This window comes from Rhinolophus sinicus, chromosome 17 (assembly GCF_057876585.1).
Source record: "Rhinolophus sinicus isolate RSI-liver-muscle chromosome 17, RSI-T2T, whole genome shotgun sequence".
NCBI lineage: Eukaryota > Metazoa > Chordata > Mammalia > Chiroptera > Rhinolophidae > Rhinolophus > Rhinolophus sinicus.
In genome coordinates this window covers 56,434,834-56,450,939 of record NC_142517.1, presented here as the reverse complement: position 1 = coordinate 56,450,939, position 16,106 = coordinate 56,434,834, and the positions used below count along the sequence as shown (strand labels likewise).

The 16,106-nt window shown below is 42.1% G+C and overlaps 1 long non-coding RNA gene across 1 annotated transcript in view; it reads left to right on the top strand.

Moving 5' to 3' along the window:
• The window catches only part of LOC148754789 (uncharacterized), a 65,867-nt gene extending 51,074 nt beyond the window's left edge, over positions 1-14,793 (top strand). The window contains exon 3 of the long non-coding RNA XR_016019548.1: positions 14,730-14,793. This is a non-coding gene — a long non-coding RNA (uncharacterized LOC148754789). The remainder of the gene's footprint in view (positions 1-14,729) is intronic.
• The last annotated feature ends 1,313 nt before the right edge of the window (positions 14,794-16,106 follow it).

The following is a 16,106-nucleotide window of genomic DNA, read 5'->3' as shown; positions in this document are numbered from 1 at the left end:
CAGAGCACCATGAACATTGATATGGGGGTCAGAAATAGGTGAATCTGAAAATGAGGAGAATAGATTATCATTAGATACCACCAGAACGCTTTGACCTGATATCTTGTTGGGTAAATCCTGGCTGAAGGAGGTCTTATGCTAGTATGGGATTGGGGCAGGGGGTGTAGAGATTGTGTGTGGGGCTCCCAAAACCCTGGTGGGTCCATATCTGCTTTCCTTACTTGCACTGCTCCTGCAAGGATACTTTTGGGCTAAAGATGGCACCAGGGTCTGGCCATCAGACTACAAATAATTCAAAAGAGATCACAGGACTCCAGGCAGGATCCAGGGTACCTATGCCCTCAGTGCCTGCTTTCTAACACAGGACCAAATCATGAGACCGTTTTGGTTGCATGAAAGCACCATGTTCTTTCTCACTTTAGGTCTTTGCACATATTCTCTCTGTGTGGAACTTTATAACCTCCCTCTTCTTTTTCTTCTTCACCTCACATTGCCTGCCTAATGCTATCCACCCATCAAATCTTGGTTAATGCTTTCAAGTTTGGATTCCAAGTTTGGATTAGTTGGCCCAGCTCTCTGTTTCTTAGAATCCTATACTTCCCCCAGTTTAGTTTTAATTATATATGTACTTTTCTGTCTCCTTCACTGGACTTTAGACTCTCCAAGGGCAGGACATTTATCTATTTTATCCCAAATCGAACTGCTTAAATAATGAAGATGTGTACCGTGTTTCCCCCAAAATATGACCAGGTCTTATATTAATTCTTGCTCCAAAAGACGCATTAAGGCTTATGTTCAGGGAATGTCATCCTGAAAAATCATGCTAGGGCTTATTTTCTGGCTAGGTCTTATTTTGGGGGGAAACATGGTATTGACTCTTGGAAATAAATATTCCAGAGGGTAAGTCTCAATATGGCTGTAATTCAGTGGCTCAGGGGTGTAAGCAATGACCCAGTTTATTTTTCTCTCTCTCCTCTGTCTTTTGTGTGTCAGCTTTGTCTTAAGATGGTCTCCTATTCTTGTCACACAGTGTCTGCTAGGAGCCCCCAGGATACCTGCTTTCTTGTCCATGTGCAAAGAAAGACAGAAACCACAGATGGTTTCTCCTCCAACCATCGAACAATAGTCCTAGACTTTCTCTGATTCAATGGTATGTCCACTCCTGAACTGTAAGAAGAGGATTGCCAAAATGGATTCAAGTCTTTTAGTAGGTTGGGATCAGTTGTACAAGACTGAATGACTGTTATAAAGTAGGGGAAGGGTGGAAGGTGTGTTGGGAAGGCCAACCATACTTCCGTCCAGGACTGTAAGGACTGGTGGCAGAAGATCCCTGAGACAGCAAGTCCTAGATGATGAGCTGGGGTCCTAGACAAGTAATTAGAGAAGAGCTCAGACTCACAGGGACCATGAGTAGAACTATTTCCTTCCTACTGAAGTAGGGGATTTGTAGCAAAGCAAGCGCTACTCTTAGATGGAAGGCCAGTCAGGACCAAAGCTAGAGCACAGCGATCAAGAGGAAGACAGCATTGTGAGATGAGTTTGGAGAACTGAGCAGGGGCCAGATCATGCAGCACTTTGTAGCCCATTTTAAGATTTGAGAGGTTAATCATGAGCAGGTCATATTTCCCCAGCTTCCTCAGAGAAGGCGATGAGGAGAGAGAACCAGCACATTGGAGAAAATTCCCCTTTTGCATCAACTTTTAGGAATGTTGCTCACCTATCTAAACGCTTTCTTGGTGACAACTGAAAATAAAATAGGGTGGCTGCTCAAATGTGTTTCCAGAATGATTGGCCAGACTTTTGCTTCTCTAAGATAAGTGATGGTGTAAGACTGTGCTTCTCAAACAAAAGGAAACATGGTCTCCATTTGGGGTCGCAATCCAGCAAAATACATTAATCCACAGGATAAACTTGGTATGTCTTCGTGAGATATACGTTCACTTAGTGGTAAGTAATTTGACATGTTTTTATAGTAAAACAAAGATATCTTATGGAGTAATAGGATACAAATTCTGCATGAATTTCTAAGCTTAACCACAGGCTTTAGGGAAAGCTTGGGCTTGAGTGTAGGTGTATGTGTATGTTTGGGGGAAGTGGGGGTTGGAAGTGGGGGTTACCTCTAGGGGTATCCTTCCATTTTCCTCTCCTATCTGGGGTACTTTACAGAGAAATGAGAAGTCACTAATGCTTGTGCTTTGGGGCTGGGCGCTAATTCCACTCTTACGACACCATAATACCACAGATTCAGATTAGAGGGCAAGGCCCCTCCTCTTCCCATATTATAACAAGATCCTTCAGGGTCTTTTGGCTGGTAATGCCCCTTGGATTTATCCAAGACAGAAGAATATGCATTAGAAGGAAATCTGTGCTTGGACTAGTTATCTTAAAGTGAGGTAGGTGCTAGAATCTGCTGAAGCCCATATGTGATGCCATTTGAAGTCCTGGCTGTGACCCAAGGAAAAAAGCAGGGGTGGGGATGGGGCATGGGCACCTCATAAACATTCTGCCTGCCGTTCGCCTTAGTGCAGCAAAGGTAATGTTTGTTTGAGGTCATTACCTTTTGTCTTTTCTTTCTCTGTCTTTTCTTTTTCTTAAGTCTCAGTTTTTGGCACCCTATTTCCTCTCTCCCAGTACACTTACTGCTCTTTGCATTTCTTCTGGACAATCGGTGCTAAGCTTTTAATCTTTGTGATTTTTCTCTGAGTGCCCACTCAGACCAGGAGAGAAATGCCTATTTGGTTACTCAATGAGTTTTTGTCCCTGAGGGCTATAAGGAGGTGAAAGGGTCCGGAATTTTTTTTTGTTTCTTTCTTTCTTTTTTTTTTTTTTAATGAAGAACTTTCTCTGTTCTTCCATGATAGTTCTTGAATGATTGAGTCCTGGGGGAGATTAACCTCTTGATATCTGTGAGTGCTTGAAATTTCCTGTGTGTGCCTCAGCAACAGCCTCCCCTGGAATGTGTTCTTGAAATTCTGCAGGGTGGCCTCTCTCCCACAAAGTGGGACCTGTTCTTCATGGGCCGGAGAGGAAGGAAATGTCAAACAGGTGGAGTTATGAGAACTACATGGAGGAAACAGTCAAAATGTCACTCTATAACTAATTCAAGTGTAATAGAAATTTAATAATGTACAGTGACCCATTTTGCATTTACATACCATCTTTCATCTGACCATGGAAATATTAATCTTTTCAGTCCTAAGGTCTGGTTTATGCGAAGAGTCCCGTCTGTGTTTTGTTTTGTTTTTTCCCTCCTCCCCAAGGCAAAGAAAAGAGTAACTGACTTACTCAAGTTCACACAATAGCTCCTCAGATTTGAGAGAAGTTGGTGTTGGTGTTATTTTCAGGCCCTGGGGACAGAAGAGGGGGGTTAGAAAACAAAGATGGCTTTGCTCTGGCCAAACAGTCACCCAGTGAAATCCTTTCCTCGTGGGCCAGCTCGTTCAGGTGAGCACACCAATTCAGTTAAAAAATATGAAAACAAAACAAGACCAGTGTGTGGCCTGTACTTTTCACACATTTCTGGTGAAAGACGAGGGTGTGGCATGGCCTTTGGCCTCTGGGATCTCTGGCTGGCGGTTTAGGAATTTGTCTGGTTTGTTTCGTGAATGCTGCTGAACAATCGGCAGGACACATTTCAGGGGTGTAAAGCAGGTCTTTGAAGGCAATGGTATCAGAGTTTGGTGATCACATAAAAACATTAGCAACATCAGGAAGACGGGCTGGGGTGTGTTTTATTTTGGGATCCAATCTGTCTTCTTCCCAATCCCAATTAAACTATGTCTGGGGAATAAATATGTGCTTCTGAAAGCTAAATTTAGATCACTATGGATCTCATTTGATAAGATTTATGGAGATCATTTGATCTCTCTATGAGTCTATTTATTTATTTATAATTTACATCTCACCTATTTCCATAAGAGATTTTAGGGGGTCTTACAACAGATATTTAAAATGAAAATCAAAGATCAAAAACAATGGAAAAGGGGACGGAAAAATATACTTCAAGTCATTATGATCAGATAGTGGCTTTAACTCTGAACCAAAAGGCACATGTGGAGAGAAGGGAAACTCAGTAAGTTACGTGATGTGTTTTGTCTGGTAGCAAGAAACGTAACTGTTGTTCAGATGAGAGGACCTTTATCTAGCACTGTAATGATTTCTGAAGTAAATGTATGTCACACGTCTGTACACAAGGCACTTTGGAAAACATGATGACTATATTTTTAGCAGCACTTTTGCAACAGATGCAGCTATGTGTGTCTGTGTGGGGGGCAATTGTGACATTTCATCAGATACTCCAAGGAATTCCCTTCCGTCCTCCCTCTCCCCTTGAGGACAGGGGGATTTAGGGTGGTTGTTCAGGCAGGTATCTCTATTAGTGTTGAGCTGCAGGCAACAAAAACGGCTTCTGGCCCAATCAGCAGGAGAGGAAGTCCTTCAGAGGGCAGAGTAGGAGAACCAGGCCTCGTTACTTCCCAGTGCCCAGGCAGCCCGTCTCAGTGGACAGGCAGTTTGCGGCTCAGCAGCTGGGTGGACGACGTGTAGCTCTTCCTTCCGGCATGACTATGCATGGGACAAAAATCCCAGAAGAGCGTCCAAGGGGCAAAGTGTAAGTCATGTGGCAGCAACTTGTTAGAGGATGTCAAGGAATTTTGACAGCCTCACTAAAACTGCACACAATGAGGGCAGAGGACAGTTCCCTAAGGAAAACTGGAATGCTGTTATCCAGCAGGGTACTAACTCCACCCCACGCTGGATTTGCTTAAGGAAATTTCCTGATTCGAAAATACAGCTGCTTTTTACTGTTTTCTGTTATCTGAGCTTATCCTAATGATGCTCTCGTGATAAACTGACCCAATGATTGTTCAATGATCTATCTGAAAGCCAGCAGAGTTTGAACTGTCTATCATTAAGAAAGGGACCTGTTGGGCAGTTTCCCAGGGCTGCCATTACAAAGTACCACAAACTGGCTTAAAGCAACAGAAATGTATTCTCTTACAGTTCTGGAGGCCAGAAGTCTGAAATCAAGTTGTCAGCAGGTCCATGCTCCCTCTGAAGGCTCTAGGAGAGAATCCTTCCTTGCATTTCCTAGCTTCCGGTGGTGGCTGGCAACCTTAGAGGAAAGACTAGTTCATGACGTGACTGCTGCCTGAGTGCTGCTGGGTCTGCCAGCTAGATCCAGTGCAGGACAGAGATTGCTTCCCCTAACTCCCCATAGAGACTGTCTGATCAACCCCTCATCTATGCCCCATAGCTTGCTGGTTTGTGCTAGTTCTTGGAACAGGCCATTGCCTCACCTGGGGCAAGCATGATAGGCCTGGGGGGTGGGTCAGGCCCCAGGACCCCATCCATCCTGCCCTGTCCTGCACAACTACTTAGCGCCTGCCCCATGATACAGAGGATATCCGTGGCATCTCACTGCTGCTTAGGACATACCTTGTACGCTCACATGTAAGTTCCCTTAACAAACTCTTAATGTCATGATAGAGATGTCACCCTCTTCGTCTGGCCTCTCGGCCCTGGGAAATTTTCCCAACACTTGACTTGCCTCTACATCATTCCAATCTCTGGCCCCATTGTCATATAGTCTTCCCCATGTGTCTGTGTCTTCACATGGTGTTTTCCTCTCTGTGTGTCTCCTCTTTTTAAGGACATCAGTGGTGGGATTTAGGGTCCCCTCTAATCCAGTATGACCTCATCTACTATGTTCTGAATGTTTGTGTCCCTCCCATATTCATATGTTGAAATTCTACCCCCAAATGTGATGATATTAGGAGGTGGGGCCTTTGGGGGATGATGAGGTCATGAGGATGGGGCCCTCCTGAATGGGATTAGTGCCCTTCAAAAAGAGGCCCAGAGAGCTCGCTAGCCCCTTACACATTGTGCAGACACTGGCTAGGAACCAGGAGGAGTGCCCTCGCCTGACCACACTGGTCCCCTGACTTCCAGCCTCCAGAACTGTGAAAACTACATTTCTATTGTTCTAAGCGACCCAGTGTATTTTCGTTATAGCACCCTGAATGGTCTAAGACAGAAAACCAGTACAAGCTTATCTCAACTTACATTTTACTTTCATCTGCAAAGACCCCATTTCCAAACAAGGTCATAATCACAGATTTCAGATAGACGTACATTTTGCGGGGACACTGTCCAACCACTACAGGCAGAGAATGGAGTTTGCTGTGCTGGTGGCTGATTAAGTCAACTTCAGATATGAAAAAACCCAAATGGGTTAGACCTGAAATCCATGGAGAAGGAAGCTTCCTGCAGTGGGATTTCACAGACTTTTGTTTTCTGACTGAACACCTTTGAAAAGTACTTGGATTAAAAGTGCTCAGACTCACATGTTAAGACTCAGTTTTCAGTGCGTCTAACATCAAGTCTAACATCAAGTTTAAATTGCTCTGCCACGAGGGAGAAAAATACGTATATATATATTTTTTTCCTTTGGATAAGTTCATGGTTTGAAGCCGGGGCATTCCTAGATCTTAATACTTCCATCTATCTCAGTGTTTGTCCCTTTGGCTTCAGGCCTACTTGTGTCTCTATTCTGCCCCTTCTCACCTTCCTTTCCTCAAATTTAGAATTGACAATCCCTTGAGTGACTTTAAGAAAACAAGGGGTCTGGTCTCTAGGGGAGATTCAGAAAGAGAGCAGGAACTCAGAAGCTTGATGTGTTTTGTCCCTCTCAGCTTGTCTGCTCACTCTGGGCTAAGTCAGAGATGTGGTTCCCATGGTGACCCACAGGCATGATCATAGAGACTTTGCTGGTTGTCAACTCAGCTATTTTTTCCTAATCTCATATAGCACAGCAGTCATACGGAGAAATGCAATTGGGCTTGACTCTAACATGGTTTTTGATTTTTCCTGACACAGGTCTGGCTGGCAGGATTAGGGGCGGGGTTTTGAGCAGTGAGGTTCAAATGGTGGACAAGGGCCAGATGACCAGGGTCATTGAAAGCCTTGCTAAAAGTGGACTTTATCCAGGAGGGCTCTTTTCTCAGCGTGTGCTGTCAGACCACCTACATGAGAAATCCCCTGTGGGAATGTGTTAAAATGTAGATTCCTGAGCTCCACCCAGACTTCTTAAACCAGAATCTTGGGAGTGGCTCAGAAGTTCACTTTTTTCTTTCTTTTTTTTTTTTCAAACACCCCAGGGAATTCTTGTGCAAACTGAAGTTTGAGAACTACTGCTATAGATAATGTAGAACCGGGCAGGTGGTGAGCAGACTTGGGTTTTAGCAGGTGTGTTTTGCTATTGTAGGAAGAGAATGAAGCTGTTTAATAATCCAGCATTTTATGAAACACTTACATACTGTGCTTACTATGTGCCATGCACTATTTTAGTTGCTTTGGAGATGTTAACTTATTAATTCTCATAACAACCCCCGGAAATAAGTTTTGGTATTATCTCCACATTCTGGAGGAGGAAACTGAGGCACAGAAACTTGCCCAAGGTCGTACAGCAGTATGACTTCAGAGCACATGTCCTCAACTTCTATGCTGAGATGTCAGAGTGTTGCAATTTTTTGGAGGAGGGACTTGAAGAAGGAGAAATCAAGTACAACCAAGAGGCTGATGGAACCATTGGCCAGAACCTGGATGTGAAGAAGTGCTGGGGTTTATGTGCTTATGTTACCAGTACCTCCCTTATTTGTTGTGAGCTCTTTAAAGGTGGGGATACTGAAATCACTGACAGCTTCCAAAATGTAGCACATGTCTCATCCCACAGGCACCAGCCTCAAAACTAGGGGCTTGAGATCCTAGAACCAGCTCTATCGATAACCTGCTGTCCAGTGAGTTCCTGAATATCAGTTTCTCCACCAGTAAAACGAGGGTACTGGATGTGTGTGTGTGGTGTTTCTACCACTGCAAAATGGGGAAGGCTGCAGGGTTGCACAACTCCAGGGCTGCATTCCCTTGGTGCTTTCAAATATACTGTGGACAACGGTACCTGGGATTGGACTAGATGGAGTTACTCAAGAGGGGATGGTAGGAGAACCTGCTGGGGATGAGATGGGTTAATACAGGTGTAATGTTTAGATCATGCCTGGTATATGCAAGTATTAGTTATTATTCTTGTTCCTGTAAAATTTCTTCCAGCTTGAACAGCCAGTGTCTGAGATCCTTTAAATGATTTCCATCCACCACCAGAATTAGAGAGAATGGACTTGATCTTGAAGGACAAAAATAGTTTATGAGCAGATGATTTTCTCTCTTAACTGGTTTGTTCCTCCAACCCAGTTATCTATTGAATTCCTTTAGCTCCCTCTTTAGCATCTTCTTCCCTGGAAATTTCCATCTCCAGGTAAGTGAGGAAAGCCTAGGCCTTGGCAGAGGCTACCTTGACCAGCTCCATTTCTGCCTGTATGTGTGTATGTGTGTATGATCTCTGTAGCTAATCAAAGTCATCTGTGGACAATGAATTTTCCCAGTGAAGGCTGCTTTGCTTAATGTTCAGCACTTGCTGCTGGGATGTCTGGATATTGTTGCAAAAATCCTGGAGAAACAGAGGTCCATGTTCTCCAACTACTGCTATATAATGATTTTATAAAGCAATCTAGACTAAAGGAAGTGCTTTCTGCTGTTCCTAAACAATGTTAATCAAACAAAGACACTTTCCTGAGGACATTTCCTGAGGATGTGTGATCTCATACTTAAATTTAGAAATGGTGTTTTTTTGTGGAATTTCAAGAAATTCAGTTTCTTATTTTTCATTCATTCACTCATCCATTTATTCATTCACTCAACCAACTTTTATTAAGTGTTTATTGACTACATGCCAAGCACACATTATATGCCAATTACCCTGTGTACTATTAATGCAGACTTCAGGTCAGGAGACTGTTTTCAAAATCCTCTACTACCTGCTAACTTTGCCAATTCTGTGAGCCTCAGTTTTCTAGTCTACCTCATAGGGACATTGCGAGAAGATGTCAGTATTAGAAGCATCAGGAATGTGCCGTTAGGGCAAATAATGTGCTTACCTTTGTAGATAACCATGGATTTCTTTCGGATTAACCACGCACTTCGATGGCTTCTCCGAGGACAGGCAACAGGTTGTATATGTTGTTATAGTGGGAACGGCGCAGGCTTTAGGCTTCTTGCTTTATCTCTCAGCATGAATTAAACCTTTAAAACCTTTTGAGGATTTGAGGGTGCCCCATTTCCCATACAATATTCCAAAATCAGTAATCCTCTAAGGCCATGTGACTTCCAAAAATGTTCCCATTTTTCTGTCTTAATTATTAATTTTGTATATGCCGTCATTGTAATACACCTGCTAGTCTGCAGGAAAAATCCTCTTTGTCACCTCCGTGGTGATGGACTCCTAGAAAAGCCAGCATGGAAGGAAAGAGAGGCAAGGCCAGGTAACATGACGTTTCTTATTAGGCCTGTGTGATTCCTGTTGGGCACGGGCTGAGGTGATTTGGCCACCGTTCTAGAAGAGAAGGTTGAGGGAATGCTCCTGTTCACCAAGTCAGAGCTGAGTGGCTCGGGGAAGGTCATCAGTCCCTCTGGGTGCTCTGCCCCCGAGTCATATCCTTGGTTTGTTCATACAGTTTTGAGTTTGGAAATGCACCATCTGAAAGGTACCATCTGACAGGGCCCCGTTCACAAGTCCCTGGGCAGGTTTAGGAGTCCTAGAAGGCCCTGACTACTCTTTTTTGTTGTTTTTTTAAGGAGGGCGCAGCTCACAGTCACCTATGAGGGGATCGAACCCGCAACCTTGGTGTTGTCAGCACCACGCTCTAACCAACTGAGCTGACCGGCCACTCCGGCTCTGACTGCTCTTGATTTTCCTCATGAAAATCCCTTTCATTTCTGGCCCATCCTGCTCCTTCACTAAACCCTCAGATTTTTGTTTGGAGCATAAGATAGGTCAGTTTCCTAGGCCACTGTGGACCTGACCACTCTCTAGATCCTACTGCCTAGTATGGCTGCCACTAGTCCACATGGGTATTGAGCACTAGAAATGTGGCCAGTCCATATTGACATGTGCTGTAAGTATAAAGTAGTCAACAGACTTGTTTTAAAAACCCTGAAATCCTACTAATTACTTGGATTTTAGTACCCTATTTTGAAAAGTACTCTTTCTAACTATTATGGGCTGAATTGTGTCCCCTCAAAATTCATAGATTGAAGTCCTAACTCCTGGTGCCTCAGAATGTCACTGGTGCCTCTGAATGTCATAGAAATAGGGCCTTTGAAGAGGAAAGTAAGGTAAAATGAGGCTGTTAGGGTGGGTCTTAATCCAATCTGACTGGTGTCCTTAAAGAATAGGAAAGTTGGACACAAAAAGAGATACCAGAGATGTGCATGCACAGAGGAAAGGCTGTGTAAGGACACAGAGAGAAGGTGGCCATCTACAGGCTAAGGAGAGAGGCCTTAGGAGAAACCAAATCTGCCAACACCTTGATCTTGGACTTCCAGCCTCCAGAACTATGAGAAATTTAATTTATGTTGTTTCATCTACTCAGTCTGTGGTATTTTGTTACGGCAGCCCATGAAAACCAATGCACTAACCTATTTCTTAGTAGAGCTGAAGAAAGCTTAGTGAGAAGAGAAAATATCTCCAAAGCCAAAAATCTGGCTTTCTGCAACAATCTGTCGGGACCTCAAAGAGAGCTGTGAACATTTCTCTCTCATGTTTCCTCTGCCTGAGATCAGCGTCTGTTTTCCAGTCCCCATGTCCATATTGTATGCTTCTCTGTCTCCTCTTCTATTAATGGTCTTCTTTGTTCTCTGACAGATGATGAAGATTTAAGAAGCAGTAGCGTCAGAGAACTGGTATTTTGAAGATTTGAGGGAAGGTCTGGCCTTAAGGTTTTTATATCTAGGTCTATGTAAACACACAAAATCCTTTACTCCCTGTCTAAACTTCCTTCACTAAACCCATTTGAATGAAAGATAAAGTCTTATGTGTTAAAATATCCACGAGAATCTGAACATGTTTATTGGTAGAAAGAATTTCATTTTCTAGAAGACTTATTTCAGCTAGACTGTGGGTGTAACCAACAGTTCAGGCCAAATGACTGCTAGGGTTTTCTTCTGGCTCTAAGATCAACAAGTCTGCAACTCCCTGGTCCCAGGGTTTCATCCACTCTGGATGGGAGCTATCTCAAGGGTGGAGAGAGAGCATTCAGACCAGGTACATCTCAGGGCTGGTGTACTTCAGTGGAAGCTTTATCTTCATAGACATTTGCCGTCTAGAAATAGAGTTCAGGTCAATCCCTTTGTGAAAAAGTCAACAGACTGCCTTCCCAACTAGGTCGGTAGAATAGACGTAAAAAGCTTTAAGTAACATCAAGGCTCCTTAGAGAGACTTTTTGAACTTTCAAAACATGAGTCTACAAACTGGCTGGGACCCAGAATTCACTGAAGGAAGAAAAAAACTATGACAGACCCAGGGGTTATCTTCTTGGCATTCCCTAGAATAACTGTCTGGCAAATGTTACATCTGAGATTACTTTGGAAACTTCGTCTTGAAGAAGAACATCTAGGGAGACTACTAGACAGATTTGTCTTCATTTTTTTGTCACAGAATAAGAATTTCAGGGACATTTATAGTTTCGGTGAGATCATCCTGGTGATAGTCTTATCATTTTTTATAGCCAAGTGCAGTTACAGCCATGAGTGGGTATCAATTGCTATTCAGGTCTTCTTCCTCCTCTTCTTGTTTCTTTTCCTCATTATCATGATAAATAGAATATTCTAAAAATGTTTTAAATAAGAGAATTACACCAAGTATCAATAGATGCCCATTCTAAATGAAATACATATTTAGTGGTGAAATGAGAAGTGATATGTGCTTTCTTAAATTTCCTTTCAGGCCTAATTTTCTGCCCAACTGCCATATTTTCTGGGCTCAGTGAAATGATTATGAGAAAAAGGGGTGGGAGGAGGGAATATGAGAGCTGTGAGGGGGTGAAATAAAAATTACAGCAAAATAGTGATTAGAGTGTAATGAAACTCAGTGTAGACTCTTGGGGTTTATACCTGTGGGGGTGAGAGAGAGAGAGTGGCCTAGTATGAACCCCTTACCATGTTCTTGTTCAAATCAGAATTCCAAGTGAAGGAGCCATTTGTCAACATGTATCACTTAAATCAAGGTAGTCTCTGAGCTACGAACACTTGACTTACAGTCATTACATGAAAATGCCACCTTAGCAGTTCTGATGGAGTTTGGGGTTCTGTGTGTGTGTGTGTGTGTGTGTGTGTGTGTGTGTGTGTACTGGTTATTTTATAAACTAATTATAGGGAGTTTTTGTGGTTAATATGGAAATCAAACTATAATTTATGACATTACTACTAAGCTCTAAGTAATAATTTAAAAAAGAACTTTTGGAAATTAGCAGGATTGTGAGTTGGGGATAGGCTGTTCCATTTGGAGAGAAGGAAGGGTGAGTGCAGCTTCCTATGGACCACTGTGGACGTGCTCTAATCATTCTCCACACATGTCAATTCTTTGAAAACGAAGATTTGAAATAGCTCAAGATCTGAGTTAGACCCAGCACACATTAGAGAACTCTTGATGTTTGCAGACTTTATTCCCTTTTTCACAAAGGAAATGGGTATATGCTCACTGCATGTCTCCTCTTTTTCACAGCCTTCATTTTCCTTTTCTTCCGCCTTCCCCAGGTTATATTAAGCTTAATTATAGGTTCACTAGATATCGTAGATTTCCTAAAGTCTGCAAGAAAAGTAGACTTCTGATCGACCCAGACAATGCTGAGTGGAGTAAGACAACGAGGAAGGAAAGAAGGGAAGGAGGGAGCAAGCCCATCACTGCTAGACAAGAAGAGACATATCCTGCATACTATTTCATTGGAAATTCATCATTTAATGGGAAGGCAGTAGAGGGCACAGGAGAATCCAGTGTGGGAAGGTATATTGTTTTGTAAGCTGGTGTTGTTTTTGTTCCGTCTTACACTCTGATGATAGATAGCACATTCATTTCTGGTGGTCCCCCTTTTGAAGAAAACCAGAATTCACATGACAAAATTAGATTAAAAAATTTATTGATGAGTTCTTAAGATGGGAACCATCTCAATACCCTTAAATGTTTTGTTTTTCAGAACATCTTTTCATTGAATGGGTCAGATTTAAAGGTAAAATAAAAGAGCCATTGCTAACTAAGGGTTGACAGTAAATGATCAGGCATCATCAATTTATACTGGTGAGGATAGGATTTGATTGTAGACATTCATTGCACATAAGTCTTTCTAGAAATGCACCAAGCTGCCTCAATTGGCAGATTATTACCCTTGAGTGAAGCAGCCTATTTCCTGGACAAAGTGACAAAAATGTGTTTAATACGACTTTGATTTGCTTGTGCCTGAATTTCTTCTGTAAATTTTTTATTGTGAAATAATTATATGTTTACACAAAAATTGCAAAAATACCATAAAACAACTTTTTTCTGAAACTGAATACTTCACTGTATAATTCCTACAAACAAAAAAAATTATCCTACATAATTATGATGCAATCATCAAATAAGGAAATTAACACTGATACATTACTACCATCTATTCCTCAGATGCCATTGAAGTTTTGACAATTTATCAGATATGTTTGTTAAAGTATCCAATTTAGGATCACCGGTTGTATTGAGTTGTCATGTCTCTTTAGTTTTCTTCACTCAGAATAGGTCCTCGATCTTTCCTTGACTTTTGTAACTTTGATACTTTCGAATCTTCCATGCTGAATATTTTATAGAATGTCCCTGAATTTATATTTGTCTGATATTTCTTCCCAATGATATTCAAATTATGCATTTTTGGCAAACATACCACAGAAGTGATTCTCTGTTCTTATGCATTCAATTAGGTTGTACATGATTTCAACTTGACCCCACTATTGGTGACGTTCACTTTAATCCCTTCGTTGAGGTGGAGTCTGTCAGGATTTTTCATCATGAAAGTATTTTTTCTCTCCTTGTAATTAATAAGAATTGTGTGTGGAGGTACTCTGAAACTGCAAGTTCCCCTCCCCCACGCGCTTTTTTTCAATCAAACTCTGCCCACTAGTTTTAACATCTACTGATGTTTCTTGGCTGAATTATTACTCAGATGGTTGCTAGGTGGTGATTTTTATGAATCTATAATTTCTCTACTTATTAGTTGGCATTTTACTGTAAGGAGAAGCTTTCTATTCTTTTCATTTATTTCTCTGTATCAGTATGGACTTCTAGATTCCTCTCTTACTCAGTGATTTCAGTCCACTACTATCATTATTTATTTTGATAAATATTAGTACATTGTCCCAGATTTGACCAGTGAGAGTGCTTCCAAGCTGACTTCTGTATATTTGGCATTTCCCCATCATTTTTTGAGAATGTCAGTTAGTCTTTTGAATGATAGCTCTGCTGGGCGTAAGGGAAAGGGGACTCTTCAGAGTGTGAAGACTTGAGTTGCAGTCTTCTTGGCTTCTTTCATTCCTAGTTGAGTATCCTTGGGAGAGTGGCCCTTCTACTTTAAGGGTTAAAATGGGGACAATTAGTCTTTCCTACCATATGGAGCAGTTGCTATGAAATTCAAGCTAAAGAGGAAAGATTATAGTATAGGCTGACTTTCCACAGTCATTCTGTGCATTGATATTTCATGGTGGCCTAATGAATTGCAGAGGCACCATTTGAAAAATCTGTCTGCCTGTTCTATATTTAGCCTGTAAGAGTTATATGTTTCAGTTAAATACATGCTTGAGTGGTTTTTTTCTTCTCCCAGGTGTTTGAGGTCATGTCGGCTGGAATCCTCTCCACAAGGGTCCCCTGGCCCGGGTGGTATAGAGGTGAGTACAGCAAAGTCATTTCCTGGGAGGATAAGTCCCAACCACTCGATGATGCCTGCCTTATCTTTCACCCCCAGCAAGCCCCTATCTCAGCTGGCTTTGGGCCATACAAACAGATGGAAATGGGTATGGCTTGGCATATGACTTCTAGTCATGTCAAGTGAGCTGTTTGGAGGCAAGAATCCAGAACCAGGAATGCCCCCCATGGCTGCCCTGGGTGCAGGTGGCAGGTGGAGCTAATAGTGGCATGTGAAGTCATTTGTAATCTCTCCCCAGCTTGGTTTTCAAATGTTAGAGAAGATTGTGGATGTGGAGGTGCCTGGCTCAGTGTCTGACCTGGGGTAGATGCTTCAAATCTATCCCCTGCTACTTGCCTCACCTACACTCAGCCTCAGAGCTGCACGCCATTTGCTAGATGTTTCACACACTGACATCCCATTCTGACTACCTTACTTAGTACACTGTCCTTCATGCGACAGTGTCCTCGCATACTTCCCAACCCAAAAATTAAAAGGCAAGCTGGAAATTAATATCTGTATTGATTGAATTAAATCTGTACAAAAGGAAGCATGCTATCCATCTTATTAAATTAACGGAAATGTAGTATTTGTAAAAGTTTCATTGCATTTGAAAACAATCTATGGTTTGATTTTCCTAGCTCTGTATGAGGATTGCTGAGCACATTGTGGTAAATCTAAAATCAAAGAAGTTACTTATGAGCAATTACTTTCAAAGCAAAAATTATAAAAGAACGATGAAATAATTTTAAAATAAAAATAACATTTGATGTGGGATGAGCATGTATTTTAAGCTGTTTAAAATGATGTGGAGCAGTGTCCCCAGACTAGGAGAGTTGAGGCCTTACATGGGGCCTAAGCCACGCAGACCAGTTAGGCAGTGAGCCCCTGCTCCTGGGGAGGGAGTGTTGGGAGTGTACCACAGGGCTGGACCCCCAGAGTTCTGTGGAGAACTAAGCATCTTCCCACGCTGGATGGTGGAATGGGAATCTCCCCTAATTAGTTTGTGACCCTGAGCAGATTGTGTCCCTCTCTGTGCCTCAAGGTCCTCAATAAAACAACAACAACAACAACATAATAATAATAATAATAATAATAATAATAATAAATAAAATAAACCAATATGCAAAAATCCTTTAAGCTCTATTTCTCTTAAAACTCTGAAGCTGTTGGACTGCATAATCTCTCACCTCGAAACTCTAAAATTCTATGCACCATCCCTTGAGCTTTGATTCCAGGAGCTATTTATTTTGAGCATCAGTTTCTGCAGAGCCCATAATCAAGGATTCAACCTCT